The following is a 16,026-nucleotide window of genomic DNA, read 5'->3' as shown; positions in this document are numbered from 1 at the left end:
CATTCACATTGAGGCCGTTTCTCACTCAGAAATGGTCTCTCCTGTTCCTTCTGCCTGATGTTCTGCATGGTGGAAAACAAATAAAACAAACAAACAAACCTCCTCTGCCCTATAAACCACTCTTTTGGGACACTCTGTTGCTTAATTGTTAAAAGAGCAACAGGAGATGTGCCAGTTTACATCTCTCCTCTGTCTTCCGGGTTGAATTTTCCAAAATAGATGCCAGGCTGCCAGGGGCTGCTGGGGCCTGGGGAGCACTGGGGCTGTTCCAGGGGTGCATGGTGTGGGCTGGCAGCCCAGAACCATCCCGTGTCCCCATCAGGGAGTGAGGCAGCCAAGGCAAGCAGCAGACACCTCCCTGGGGATGGGAGCAGGTGAGGCAAGGCCAGGACATGGGCCTGCAGGTGGTGGGGTCAGAAGCAGGGCTAGAGCCCAGCACCAGAGCCTTGGAGGAACAGAACTGCCAGGAGACGGGGTCAGCCTTTGTTGGGATTTATACAGTCACTGGGGTGGGTGGGAGACAAAAATGTTAATGAGGGAAGAGCTTAAAAGGAATTAAAACGGGGGAAAAAATAATAAAACTGAAAGATTAAACAAATAAATTTAAAACATATATTTTTCTATCTGTAGGTAACCCAGACAAAAACAAGTTTAGCCAGAGAGATTTCTTAATGCCTCAAGGAAAGATTCCTTCTTTTGATAGCATTTGGCTGCCAATTTTAAAGAGAATTTTCCTATTCTATCACAAAATTGCCCCCAATATGTTTTCTTCTTTAAATACAATTAATAACTCTTTTTCTTAAAATGAATCCTTTAGAAATTTAACATACCTACTTTGTATGACTCTCCACAATCCCAGAAGGGTGACGATTTCCACTCAGCATGAAGGTGGCTAACCAGGTGATCCACCTGGTCAAGGTGATAGGCCTTAATTTCGCCTGTATGGGTGGGTGGGAAGAAGTAGTGGTGGTGCTTTGAACCATTCAGCCTCACTGAGCCAGAACAGAGGAGACAACAGGAACAAAAAGAAGTCACGAGAGCGTATTTCTGATGTTTCGCCTTGACAGATAGAGTCAACTTTCCCTCACGGATATGGCTCCTTTCCTGAGCTGTTCCTATGGTAAGAAAGCAGTAAAGCACTCTTCTGGTAAATCTAGATATAAAAGTGTAATGTAGTATTTAATTAGTAGTAAATTAGTTTTTAATACAGTGTTTCTTGTGCAGCTTTGCCTTTGGATACTGAAATACTATTGCTAAGCAATTCACTAGAAATGGTGAAAGGACAAGTGGTAAATGTCTCCTATATTAATGCTTCCATTCTACCTGAACATGGTACTTTAAATAATTAATTGACAATTCACTGTAAACCTAAAGCTGTCTCTTTTTTTTTTTTTTTTCCAAATGCCAGCGGGCATGTGTTCAAAATAACACACTCTTCTCCTGCAAAGTATTGGGTAATCTCAGTCGGGTTCTGGAAAATTTCTGTTAGGTAACTTGAAAGAACTAGGAAATTCTAGTCTCTGTTTAGCAGCATATGTGATCTTAATTATGGTATCCTTGTTGGTGTATTTTTACCTGGACTGAATTCTCTTATAATCTCCCTGTAGCCTTAAATTGCTCAGGAATGACTGTTTCGTTACTTTGCCTTTGTGACATATGTCAAAGGTCAATTTTACAGTAGATTTATAATTCTTTGTAGTTTAGTCTTCTAAGAGTGGTTTTACTCAAAACACAGCTAGTTAAGGATTAAAACTGCTACTTTCAAAGGAGTTCACAATGAATTTTTAACCACTAAGTACCACAAATTATCACTGCTAGGTTTTCTAAGTTTTCCGTGGGGATAAAAAGAGATCATAAGTATACTGTTCTTAGGAGCCATGAAGAGAATTACATCCAATTCCCTCTTCCAGGGAGGGGTGGATTTTGCACAGTCTGCTTTACCTTACTTTGCCATGCAGTAAATGAATGATGATGGGGATGTCCTGAAAGTTGATTCTTTTCTTCTTTGCTATTTTTCCTGTGTATAAAGACAGAAGCAGACTTCACCTGGGTGTAGTCTTCTTAAAATGTATAGTAATACCTATGTATATTTTATTTCCAAACAAACAATCAAATATTTCCAATTCATACTTTCAGTTATCTACTGCTTTCACCTAAATATGCATTTTTTGTTCACAGTGGAATCATGATAAAACTGACCTTTTGCATTTCTTTTTTTTTAACTGAGATGCTTTTTTATTTTTAGCAGTTGAAAGTACCAAAAGTACCATTTTAGCTAATACAATGCATAAGCATAAACTGTTCCTGATAGTCCTAATGCAATTCCATTAGAAATTGTTTGTGTTTAAAATGTGACAAGTTGCAAGTGCATAGAACACTTTTTGCTCTGTAGAAGAAAAATGGTCTGGACTTTTTCAGGGTGTTAAGCAACAGAGAATGAAAGAACAATAACATTTAACAATTACTGAGTTTAAAAACTTTTTTTACGTGTTAGTCAAATTTATCCAAGTCTTAAAAAAACATTCAAGTCTCCTTAGCATTAGAGAAGTCAGGAAAGACAAAACTGAAAGCAGTTTTTACTGCTGGTATTTTTAAACCAGGAACAGTTGTCCTATTTCCAGTGCTTTTATTTCCCATTATTCCACCTGTAAATCATCTTGGTCCAGAAGCTTTTGTGTTCCCCCTGTGTTGCAGTGACCTGCTTGGATGTAAATGCTACCAGCGTAAACAAACGCTCACTGAGCAGCATGTCTTTCAATAAGTGGAGTCAGCAACACCTCAGAATGAGCTTGTGCATTGTTGTGGATGCTACCAAGCATAAGGCATGTGACAACTGCTGCATATGTACAGGCAGCAGGTCTAAAATGGAAGAAAATATTTTATTATTTCCCACAGTGTACTGTGGGTACTGATAAGCTGTGGAAGTCATTTATCCAAGGATATGTGGACCCCAGAGCAGGGTCCTCCATAAAAGTGACAGGTAAATTCATGAAGAATTACAGGTCACTCTTAAATGCAGAGAAAAAGATGTAGTGTCTAGACACTTCTGATTGTCAGAAGCTGGGCAGATAGTAAGGCAAGAGATTAACTTTAGGCTTTTCCTAGTTCAGAAAAATCCTTCCCTTCACTCACTGCTACATGTTACTGGACGTAGGTACTAGGGCAGGCAATCTGATTTAGGCAAATATTGTTTTCTTACGGCACTACTGCCTGGGCTTCATGGATTTAGTATAATAATATCTTTAATACTCTTTTCCAGTTTTAAACTAGATCTGAATTTAGTTTGAATTTCGAACTGAATTACTGTTTTAGCTCCATACTTACCTTGGCTCTTTTTTCTTAGGATGTTAAGTCAGTTCTTCACTTCAAACTTTAACTACTTCAGACTTCACGCAGAAATTAGTAGTAGCAAGCAGCACAAGTTGTTTTGAGTGAGGAATAGTTCCAAGATATATTCAGGTGATCAAACTACTCAAATGCATTGTTTCATTAACTACTCTTATGCTCTTTCATGAACTTGGACTAATTTTAGAGCTAAGAGATAAATTAGCAATTCACAGTATATGCTTACCAGATGCTGTTGACAAATGCAGATAAAACAGCAACACAGTCAGGCTGAAAAGAGCATTTGAAGATCACCTTGTCCCTTCAATATTAAAGAGTAAGCTAGACAACAGAAGTAATACATTCATTCACCCTGTGCCATTATTAAATTAGCCAAGCTGAGAGTATAGACAATACTGTACAAGAGTTTTATTGGTATGAGCTCCAGTCCCCATAATTTAGCAAACAAATTGAATAATTCTGACAGGGTTGTTCTGTCTGGCTGCTCGTGGTGAAAGTTTCCAAATGTTGGACTCAGTTATTTACAAATTACATATCTTTTCTCCATACATTTCCTGACTCCATCAGACGAGTGTTCTGCAGAAGATGAAGACATGTTTTTCACGCAAAATCATGTACGCCCGTTTGCAAGCCAGCAGATCTGTTTTAAAACAAGTCACTGTCCCAGTCACTCCATAATGGTTTATTTTCATGCCTGTTCGGTGTAAGTCAGAGACTGATGCAGAGGGCAAGAATGGCTAGTGCAAAGGGACCATCTTGCATAGGTGAAGCACAAGTCAAAATCCAGACATGTTCATTCCTTTCTATTTTTGTCTTCCTCCCAGAGATATGTGATGTGTTTTGTGGAGTGTATGTTTTTGTTTTTGTTTTTTTTTAAAGGCATACACTGGCTTTAAAAAAAAAAAAAAAAAAAGCTGGGGGAAGGCAGCCATCCAGGTTTCTGAGTTTCCAGCCATCTCATGTCTTGTCTAATCATTAGGACATTCCCCTCAGGAGAAAAGATATTTGAAAATGAGAATCCCATCAAAATTAAGAGACACCTACGTTGTTGTTGTTTTTTTGTTGTTTTGTTGTTGTTGTTTTTTTCCTAGAACCTACATAAATCTATTAAAAAGAGAGCTGCTATTCCTAGCATGTCTTTTAATCATAGTGCCCATGCTTGTGTATTATGCAGGATCCATTGCTACCTGTCTTTTATTAATATAACTGTGACTGACAATGAAAACTTAACTGTGATTTAGCTGATCCATATGGTATGAAACATATCTTACTTCTATTTTGTGCACTTTTTTTGCTGCTAGAAGGCTAGCAAAAGGCTAGCCTGTAGCCGTAAGTAGAGGAGACAGGTAGAATCCACTCAGCCAGCAAGAGATTTGTTGAACAACAAAACTAGAGTAAACTACTATTAAATCTGACTAGAAAGTTTGTTCTAAAATACTATTTCAGATTGCAATTACTGTTACCATTTTCACTGTCGTTTCAATTAGTTTTCCATCATTATTTTCTGATCCTCTTTCTATCCTGCAAAACTTTTTTCCTTCTGTGTATTTTTTTAGAGGATGATTTCCACTATTATTACATCATGCCAATTCCTAAAATATTTGCCTGAGAGCTTTTGCTTCTCCACTGGGAGAAGACATCAAAGGAACTATTATCTAATTGATTTGTATTTTGTATTTTTCTTCCATGAAAAATGAGGTCATCATGACACAGGATGAGGAAAAATAAATAAAAGATGCATATTCTTTAGATTCAATATGATCTGTTAATAACAACTAAGAATGTTTTGTTAGCTTTTTTTTTTTCTTGAAAGATGTTTACTTAATAGGAATATTAAGGTTTTGTTGTTGTTGTTGTTTTGTTATTGGGGGATTTTTTTGGTTGGTTCCTTGGTTTCATTTTACCTAAAGTATAAAGAACATCGGAACATTGAAATACAGTGACATAGCTCACTAGAATATAGAGATTGAATAAATTGTCCAAATGAAGTGGGACACTGAAATTTTCTTAAGATTTATGGTTAGACAGACTCCCTTGTCTCTGTAGTTAAGGCTGAAAAACTAACCACTTAATTGCAAGCAATATGGATCTCCTGTGCAGCCATTTCAAATGATGCTTAACTCAAACAAATTAGTCAGTTTCTAAAAACTGAGATGGGCAGATCTTCAGCTTTCTTAATTCTTTTGTCAAATGTAGATCTATACTATTTCATGTTACTATGTGAATGAAAGACAGTTGAAAGAATTGTGATTATTTTATAAATCTGTCAAGTAAATTCCCAGGAAAATCAACTGAATTTTCACATACAATGGAGAAGACAAAGTAGATTGATGTATGTCAGCAACATGTCCCAAATCCATAATCCTTCTAATGATTTTTTGTTAGTTATCAAAATGCATTTAAGTTGCAGTCAAACTACTGACCACACGTGGGGGGGGGGGGGGGGTGAAGGAAAAATGCCTGCTTGAATTGAATAATCATACTTTATAATCATACTTTAGCCGCAAGACAGTACCTTTCAAATAGCATTTCTAGTGGAAGAATCACCATAATTTTTGGGATCTTGTGATACTGTTTCCTTGGTAATTGTTAATTTTTCTAGAAGGAAATTGTGAAATCTGTAGATTTTCATAGTAAGAAAGAAGCTCTTTTATCTTCATTTAGGGCACCTACTTCATGTTTCTAATACAGCAAAAAGTTTGGCTAATTAAAGCATTACCTGAAGTTTCAGTCATCTACTTGTAATTTGTAATGTATTGGCTGGCAAACTCAAAGCCCAGTGAATATTTCCTGTATCTCCAGTTCATTTATTTTCATTGTGAATACCAAAAAGACCAACCTGCATACATGTAAGATAGTCAGTTCCTCAGAAAATCAATCTTAAATGGTGAGGCCAGCACAATTCCATGTCCCCTCTTTTCTTGCCAGGTAACCGGTTCAGGAATATTTTCAAGATGAGTTAGTTAGCATGCTACATAGCAAATAATTCATAAGCCCAAACTACACTGTCTCTTCTGTCATTGCTGGTGTTCACAAGGATCATAGCTTATACTAAAATTCTCTGCAGTCTCTAAAATGTTTCTTACGCATCATGTATTCTGGTAACTTGCTTAGTCCAGATGACAGAGTGCAAAAGATAGATCTGAGTTTTGCATGGGACCTCATAATTTTTGTTGCATTACAATTTTTTTTAACATTTATAGAATGTGGCCGTATTTATAGGATCTCCTATATCTCTGTATTTATAGGATCTCCTATATGTTGTAGGTCCTCGCATTACAGTGCAAAACAAGTATAAATTGAATGGATGTAAATTGCTACTGTTACATATTTGCTTTCAGGGAGCTGTAACTGATTTCTTCTAGAACATGGCAATAGACAACCAGCTGTAATATAAAGTTGTTTGCGTTTTTCCCTGAGTAAAATACACTTTTTAGTGAATTTAGGCTGCCTTACCTTATCATGTACTGTTTATCACAAATTATTTGACAATCCATAAGCTGGACTGTGCTCACAAGATGTTTCTGTTTGACTTGGCACCTTCTACTCCATCACTCAGATGAGCAAAACCTATAGGATTTTTCTCCCACCATAACGTGGGTGGAGAGGAGTGGCAGCACTGATGATAGTTGTGGAAGAAGAAAGGCCCCCATGCCCTTGCAGCCTTATATTGGCTGCACCATGAACATGGTGCTCTGACTGAGGCAAGTGGTCCTCTTCACCTGCTTCCTTCCCCAACTCCACAGACTTCATTTTTGTAACAGAAGAGCCCCTTGAAAGTGGCAGAATACGGAGGTCAGTGGGAAGAGTACATGGCTCCTTGTATGGGAATCCAGTGCTGCCACTATAGGAAATATGGCAGAGCTGCCTGGGAAAGCCACAGTTCCTTAGCTATGGGAAGAACAAGGTTGGACCTGAGCTTAGCATCTCCACAAAGAGGGAAAAGGTGTCCTGCTTGCCTAGGTTGTCTCTTTGGCTGTGTTAGACTTACAGAAAATTGAATAATTAAACCTAAAGGTACAAGAGTGTGATGGGATTTGCTTTTGCTGTCATGTTAATACGAAAGCTAGAATTTCAGAGACCAGCCCTGGTCACAAGAAGAGCTATGTGGTCTCAGAGATTAGAGAGCTACAGCATTAAGCAAGCCTTGTGTATCCTTACATGATAAACATCTTCATGAAGGATGTACAAATGAACCAAAAACTACTGTTGTCAGATCTAGCTGACACAGTTAGTGATGTCTGGAGAAAAACTCGTATCATAAAACAAAAATATTAGTTGCCAGTCTAGTCTCTAGGCTCTGCTGACTGTATTGACATATATCAGTTAACTATTAATAGGAGCTTAGACAGCTACATGTAGATGCCTAAATATGAACTGCATGACACCCAGATTGCCCTGTTTTAGCATGAAGAATAAGACAAGCATCTAATGGTTATTTGGGCCAGTTAGCTTTCTCTAACTGTTATGTAATTTTCTCCAATTTGTTGAAATTGTTCCAGTTCTTTCTGACAAATGGAGTAGAAATTTGTCTCACATGTATAATCTCCATGTACTGAAATTATTCCTGAGAAAGACCTCCTAACTGTTTGATATTTCTGTGTCTCTAAAATTCCCTGCGATTTTCTAATATCTATGGTCACGGTAATAAAGTCTATCCAGTCTCTGTGCCCCACTGCTCAGGCCTATTTAAGACAAGGTTGTGCCATTTTTGTTGCTGTGCATTATGTCAAATACTGCACATTTTGTTTTGTTTAGTTTTTAATTCCTGCTGAAAATCTACTTCAGAATCCTAGTTTTCATTTTTAAAAGTTTCTAATTTAGGAGATGTAGAAATAAACTAAAAATCCTTTAAAAAGTCCTTGAAGATTTAATATGAGGAATAAATAACAGGAGTAAAAAATAATTCTTGAAACTACAATATTTTAAAACTATTTTCATGACTTGACTATCACTGGAGTCTGATGCTTCTAACTGCTTAGAATTGGATGTGTTAGCTCTGTAGCTTTACAGTGGCTTATTCACAAAAAGATGTAAATAAAGCAATGTCTGAACACAAATACTTAACTGCAGAGAACAAGAGAGTGTGTTACTTCTGAGGCAGTGGTACCCTCTAAGGATTTTTCAAGGATGCAGTTAGGTTAAGCAGAAGATCTGCAGGTGGAAGTTGCCCATGAGAAGAGTCACATCAATGAACATCTGCTCTTCATGGTTCACACAAATTCTAAGCACTATACAGTCATTCACCACTGTCAGAAATACCTGTGATATTTTGTTGATTATTGCATGTACTCCAGAAGTGTGTGAGAGATGGATTATAACTTTTCCTGATATTTATTTTTTTCACTCTTGCTTTTTCCATATATCATTAGAGTCCAAATAAGCATCAGAATGATGATTATTGGTGGGTTTTACCTCCTGCTTGCCTGGGTATTTACTATGTATTAATGTATTAGATTTCTGATTAAAAAACCTTATAATGTTTATTCTATTAGGATGGCTTGGGGATTTGGTACCTATTTCATCAGCTTGTATCACACACATCTCTTTTCTTTTTAATAGAGAGAGTGGAAATTATATGATTTTAAATGCAGGGTAAAGTATGACACTCCTGGAAATATTTCATGAAGAAATGAAATTTAGGACTGCTTATTTGCCTCTTTTCAAACAAGGGAATAGCCTGGTTTTGGCTGTAGTAACTGTCTCAGTTCCCCTAACTGAGGCCCAAAAAGCACGTCTTCCTCTGTTCAGGTCTCAGTACATGATTTCACCACAGGCCAAATCAAAAGTCCTGTCATAAACCACTCAACTGTAGAACCCTAGTCCAAAATAGAGGAGAGTAACAGCCATAAGAAAGCATAATGTTATTAGAGCAATGTGTGAGTAAAGAGACTAATTATTATTTTGTTTGTTTTCCAGCTATATTCGTTGCTTTAATGCAAGTACCTGTTTCATGAGATGACCTTGCTTCACTAATATCTGTGGTCTGTATCAAGCTACAGTATCACTGCTGTAAGTATGGCTTTCTGTTTTGTTTTTAGCCTAATAAGAAAGTAGTTTACTGCCTACTTAATATCTGGCAGGCTTTGAAATGATTCAAAGTGAAAGGCTTGTCATTGTTCAAAATATTTCAGATAAACCTGGCCAAGGCTGAGCGAATGTCAGGTTTGTACACTCTTATCAAAACCATAAAGTTAACAAGCTGGAGAAAATGAAGAAATCTTTGTAGCTGCATAATCTTAATTGCTATTTGTAGCTGTAACAGATAGATTAGAAAGCAATACTTGAATTAACAGAAATTATTTTAGCTGAGACTGTCTCTTTAATAATTAACTCCAACTTATAGAAAAGGCATTCCAAAGCTGGAACCCTTCTTTCTTGTAGTCAGGTCTGCTATCATTATTTTTCCCTTGATGATGGATTATAGAGCAAAGTTAAAAAAATAAAATAAAAATGTAAAAAAGAGAACCTCAAGCCAGATTTTTAAATCCAGAGATAGGCAACAAATGTAAGTGCCCTGATTTCTGAAATGCTCAGCCTCTAGCAACTTTAATTTACTTTAAAGGAAGCTGCCAGGGGCTCAGCACCTGAAAATAAGGTCAGTTACTGAGGCACTTCGCTAAGGACTGATGATCCAGAGACAGGAGACACATAACCAGAGCATGGCATTCTCTGCCTGTTTGGGAGGAGAGAATATTCTGAATAGAAAAATAGAGGCGTACAGCCTTACACCTATTAAGCAATATCCACAACAGAAAGCAAAGTATCTTCATGGTACATAACGTGAACAATGACTTGATTTAGTTTTTTTTGTTTGTTTGTTCATTTAAGAAAAACAAAACAAAAAAACTGGAGGAAAAAAAAACACTGGTTTAAAAAAAAAAAATTTTTTTTAAGGATAGCGTGATTTGAAAAGTCAAATTTCTGACCACTGTACCAAAGGTTTCCTTTCTGCTGTCTGGACTGCTCCTGAAGGGTGATAGGGTGATATATCCCCATTCTTTTCTCTTTTTTGTCACATTCAGGTAGAAATGCTACAATTAGCTTTATTTCCAGCATCAGCGTGAATGTCAGATCATAAGGCTACATTAAAGATGATTTTCTGTCTTTCTCAGCAGTCTCCTAAGGATGAGTATGGTAGTACTATCTTGTGTTTTGTTTGGGACAAATTTGTTTGGACATTTCTTTAAAACTGTTGAAAGGAGGGAAATAAAAACAGAATTTCCAGCAGTCCTGTCAAGTTACATTGCTGTGACCCTTCATTTCTTTTCAAGCTCCAGCGTGTATTTTTATCAGATATTGTGTCTAAATTTTGAGTCTTCTGGCTCTCCCCTACACAACGTTGTCCCATGGTAAAAGCTGTCCTGGCACTCATATTAAAAACATCAATATTTGAGGGTTCTTTAAATGACCTGTAGAAATTTGCCATAGGCAGACATATGCCTCAAAGCTGAGATGGAGCCTTGAAACATTCGCATTGTTTGTCCCCAAACTGGCAGTTACAATGTGAAAAATCCCGGAGATTCATTTTTGTGTTCTACTTTGCTGAAATTCTCCAGAGTTGTGTCCAGTTGCTCCAGTGATTCAAAGTGGTCAACAAGCACCAAGCAGCCCAGCAAGAAGCATGAGCAAGGCATGCAGCTATGTGTGTTGAACACATGGCTAACGGGACTACCTCTTAAGCCCCAGATCAGTGTGCAATAACTCAGGTGTCCACAGTGGCCTGCTTTGAAGACCCTAATTTGAACAGGCAGGCCCGACAACAAATGTAGTTTTCCCTCAGAAACTGATTTATGAACTTCCTGGACTCTTCCCCACCCAGGCTTTGCTTATTGCAGCCAGAGATAAGGTTTGGATATGCTTGAAAAGCTAACAGTTTTGGAAGTGAAAAATCCTCCCAGCAAATGTAAAAAGCCAGACACAGCTGGTAAACTGAATGTAGTGGAGGCAAGAGATTGACAGGTTATTTTTTTATTGTCTGTTTTGTTTGCTTTGGTAGAGTCTTCAGTCTAACAGTCTAAGGCTGTGTTTTAATGCGTTTGGATTGAACACTCTTGAATGTACTGCAGGAGTGAGCAGGAACCTCTAGATGTTTCCAAAGATGTTTTACAGGAGTTGCAGAACAGAGGGCTGTATAAACTGTTCCCTTCTGTAAAATAGATGAGTTCCAGTGCTAATGGTAGTGAGAACTTTGTGAAAAATTTTGGAAAGTTTTGGGAATGTAAAAAGATTGTGATTCCACAGCACTTCTACATAAACTACTCCAATTCTGAACCACTCTTACTGTGAAGAGTAGTTTTCATTTTGCCCATTTTGAATTCCTTCACTTTTCTCCCAATGCAAGGAGTACCTCAGAAACAGATTATTCCAGGTCCCAATCAGTATCTCTAGCAATCATTTTATAAGCTGGCCACATTGTCTTTAATGTTACAATCTCAATAGAAACCTGTTTAATTTGATTGTGTGTGCACGTCTGCATGTTTATAAACACTGATCATTGAAAATAAGATATGAAAACATATAAAACTACAACTGTATTAAAGCAGTCTTTTGTTATTTTTATGTAAATTACAATGCTTCAATGGCAATTTTGAATAACAGACATTGGAAGGAATGAAAGAAGCACTGCTATTAGTATTCTGTCACATTTATAGATGATCATCTACTAAAATGTAGCTGTAAGCAATTTGTTATTTTCAAGGTTGCTTCAGAAATATTAGTTTCTATGTTTGCAGCCTATATATATATATATGTAGTTACAGGGATGTTTGTATCAAGTATAGCACCTCAGTTTTCACTGACTTTGGGAAAATTTATCTTTTGGCAACAGTTTCAGATGAATACAGATTTTCAAGAACACTCTTCCTGTTGGGATAATTTGAAAAATTTTGTTAGTGATCTCCAAGTGCACATGTGTTAATTGTGACAATGTAAATTAAAGCACACAGAAAATAGATACCTACTGAATACAAATTAAGCAAAATAAATATGTGTTATATGCTGCCACCTTATGGTAGCAAAAGCTATGTGAGTCTTGATGTAATAAACTCCTGTAAAGGAAAAAAATACCAGAAAAATAGGTAATATTTCTCCTTTTGAGAATCCTGTATAAAGCCAAGTCTACTAAAAAGATCTTTTTAATGTAAGAGTTTAATTAAAAAAAAAAATCACTGAAAATTATTGTAATTTCTCTGCAATATTACTTGCTTTTAAAAATCATAGAATCATTGAATCATTAAGGTTGGAAAAGGCCGCCAAGATCATCTGGTCCAACCATTCCCATACCACCAATATCACCCACTAAACCACATCGCTAAGTGCCATGTCCAACCTTTCTTTAGACACCTCCAGGGATGTTTCAGTAAATTTCAAAATTTTCATCCTAAGAGTGAGGATGTTAGTTGTTAGTGTCTGAAAGGTCATGTTTATTGGAGAATATGGAGATCTAGATATTTCTGGCAGGTTTGGACAAATAACTACTGAAGTGGTATCTTTGGTATTACATTTTGAACACGTAAGCATTCTGCCCATTTTTCTGGACAGAAGATGATCATTGTTATTATAGCCAACTAATACCAGAATGCATCTATTTTTTGTAAATGTCTAATAAATTCACTTCGTTAGCAATAGAACTTTAAGTTTATTTCACAAAATGTAAACTGTTAAACTGTATGTATGACTAAATATCTTCACAAAAGACCTGGAAGGAATATCCACACAAGACTGCTAGAGCTAAAGGTACCACATGTGCTTCAGATGTCCCTGAGCACTGGCTTGCTATAAACTGGGTGAGAAAATGAAACTACTACAATAACACAGAAATGTTTGCCCCATCCTTACACTCTTCCATTAGAACCTGCCTTTGGGCAGATGGATCTTTGCTCTGATCAGATTAAGCCAGTCCTCTGTTTACTGGCAGAAAAGCATTTAATGTTTATCTCCATTCTTAATAGTAATTAATTTAGTAAATATGATCCCAGAATACTGTAATGAAAGAACAATTGATACATACCTTTTTGCTATAAATAGTCAAACCGTGGTATTTATTGGAAAGCAATCTTAAGTATTTAGCAACAGCGTCAGATTTATTTACAGCACAAAGACAGACATACAAAAACTCTTTTGATGCCAAGTAATTTTCTGTTTGTTTATTTTTGTACTTCCGACTCTATGAAATACAAAGCACAAGAGCTCAGTTGATGGAAATGTCAGACTGAAAACATAAAAGTTTATGTTTATATGAATCTGAATCTGTGTTCTAGACCCCAGCTGGAAATGGATTTCAAATTGACAAGCATAACAACTGAAAGTATGTGCATTGCTTTGAAATGGCCAACTTCGGATAGTCTCAACAACCTCTAGACTCTTAAAGATAATAGGGTAGATAAAAACGGAGATTCCAAATTGTGTAGAGCTTTATACTGTAAGTTATCATATAGCAATTTCAAAATCAATTCAGTGTTGAACAGGAAGCCAATGTAATTCTCTCAGAACTCAAGTTTCATAGCAAGACCTCCTTGTGCATGCCAAATCACAGCATCTGGATTTTGTATGCCTAGGAAGAAATTGCATTTAGGGGAAATATTCAGAAAGTCATTCAGTAATCCAATTCTATATGCTAAGATACTGAAACAACATATGGTAACACATGCAGTAATGGCATTTTGTGAGCTGTAGTACAATGAACTAAATCTGGTCTTGAAGTTCCAAGGTCATATTCTTTACTCTGTTACGTATATAGCGTGTCAGTTTATCCAAAGCAGTATTTCCTACTTAAAGAGTCCAGTTCTTACTTTCATTGTTTTCCTTGTAATTTTTTGCCCTCCAGCTGTATGAGAAAACTTATTATCCATAATGAAAAGCTTGCATTTTCTTAAAATTAAGTACAAAACTCAAAAAAGTGTTTATAGATCCTGTCAGAGCTACTGTCTGTGGAGCTTTACTAAAAAGCTATTTTAAACAAGTTTGATGCTCAGCATATAACTTACTACCAAATTTTAAAGGATATAAAGTAGATTTATACAGATCTTGACGAATGCTACCCTACAGACCAAAACAGGAATTTAACTAAGAAAATGTAAAAATTCTATTATGAAATGCGTCAGTTGACTGAGACAGTCTCTGTAATATACCGCCATTTTGGTGCAGTTCATTTTAAGTGTATTTTAACATTTCTCTGTGGCTCCATTCAGGCTGCACAGCTTCAAGTAACTGAAGGTAGAATATGCTGTTCCATTGAGAGTATCTCAATCTTGTTTAAATAAAACTTTATAATTAGGACACCTCATATATATGAAATTATAAAAAAATAAAATCTTCAAATTCTTAAGAAGTAATGCAGTAATTTTTCCTTCCCTTCCATCTATCTCTTGCTGTTTAGATTGAAGCTGCTATAACAGGTTCCCCAACTAATTGTAAAGCCACCTTCAATTACTTTTCAGACCAATAGTACTACTTGAAACTTTTTGTTGTGCAGAAAAATGGATACTACTTTTTGATCAAATTTCTTTGTGCTTGATTCTTAATGTATTTATTCCAGTTTTCATAAGCACTACTGAATGGCACTAGAGCTGAAATATCTGTCCTTCCAAAGTACTTTAGGAACATTCACTGCGATGCTGGGCTTTTTTATGCTTCTTTTTTTTTCAGGTTGTTAATAAGTTGACAACTTCTGCATCACACTTCAGAATGACTATAGAAATTCTCCTGTTGTGTTTCAGAAAATATATGCATGTTTTAAAATGGCACTTAATGCAGCAAAGACAGTATTCTTCAACTTTTCTTTCTAGTCTTAGGCTATACAGTTCAAGTAATAATCGAAGCAAGCGTGCGTAGACAGTTATTAGTTTCTTTTTTAATCAGTGAATTATTTAGATTTCTCCCTTCAGTGTTGCTCATTCTTCACAGAAAACCTGGTCATTAATATTTTTGTTTAAATGCTCTTTGAGAATTATGAGCAAGGTGAAGGGACTCATTTATTTCTTTAAACTACTCAAAATAGACTGGAGATGATCAGTTTGGCATAAAGGAAGATTGTAATATTCCAATGAAACAGAAGCTTTCCTGGAAGTTGTGGAGATGGAGGGGCAAAGGAGAAAGGTTTTGCATAATCATCTGATTATTTTAGCCATTTCTTTCAATGCTAGTTCTTAAATGAAGCTGGAGTTGAGCTGAAGGACTTAAGATGATCAGATTGTCCATAAGTGACATTGGTATATAAACTGAACCACTTGGGAATGGTGATGTATTTTCTGAAGCATTAAAAAGCAGAGGATAAAAATGTTAGGGTAGAGTATTATTGGTTAAAGCATGGTACTCAGTAATAGTAGGAGAAATTGCTAATCACAATTGAAATGACAGTGTAGAGTCTAATATAAGATAGTAGATAACATAAAAAAAGGGAACAAGCTCTTACCTTTTTTTAAAGAGCTGATATAGCTGAAAAATATTTCAGTAGTAGAATCAATTAGACCTGTTAATATGATGAAAGAATATATTAGACAGCATGTATAAGCAGAGGCAGACAGCATGTTTTTCCCAGATGCCTTTGACAGTCAGACACTCCAGACTTAATACTTGATGACAGCTGTACTGACAAACCTCAGCTACTGGTCTTTGAGTTACCAATTTGATCCCAAGTAGCAAAATAGTCTTATGTGCTGGAATTCCACCATCCTCCTT

The 16,026-nt window shown here is 36.3% G+C and overlaps 1 protein-coding gene across 21 annotated transcripts in view; it reads left to right on the top strand.

Moving 5' to 3' along the window:
* Positions 1-16,026, top strand: part of LINGO2 (leucine rich repeat and Ig domain containing 2) — a 538,477-nt gene that overhangs the window by 256,416 nt on the left and 266,035 nt on the right. For 20 of the 21 annotated variants that reach the window (XM_083818696.1, XM_083818680.1, XM_083818679.1 and 17 more), the window contains one exon: positions 9,265-9,357. The exons of the other annotated variant lie outside the window; for it this stretch is intronic. The gene's annotated coding sequence lies outside the window, so the exon portion shown is untranslated. The remainder of the gene's footprint in view (positions 1-9,264; positions 9,358-16,026) is intronic. 21 annotated transcript variants of the gene reach the window in all.

This window comes from Anser anser (assembly GCF_964211835.1).
Source record: "Anser anser genome assembly, chromosome: Z".
In the NCBI taxonomy this organism is placed as follows: domain Eukaryota; kingdom Metazoa; phylum Chordata; class Aves; order Anseriformes; family Anatidae; genus Anser; species Anser anser.
The sequence above is the reverse complement of the archived record's forward strand: the minus strand, read 5'-3'. Positions and strand labels throughout refer to the sequence as shown.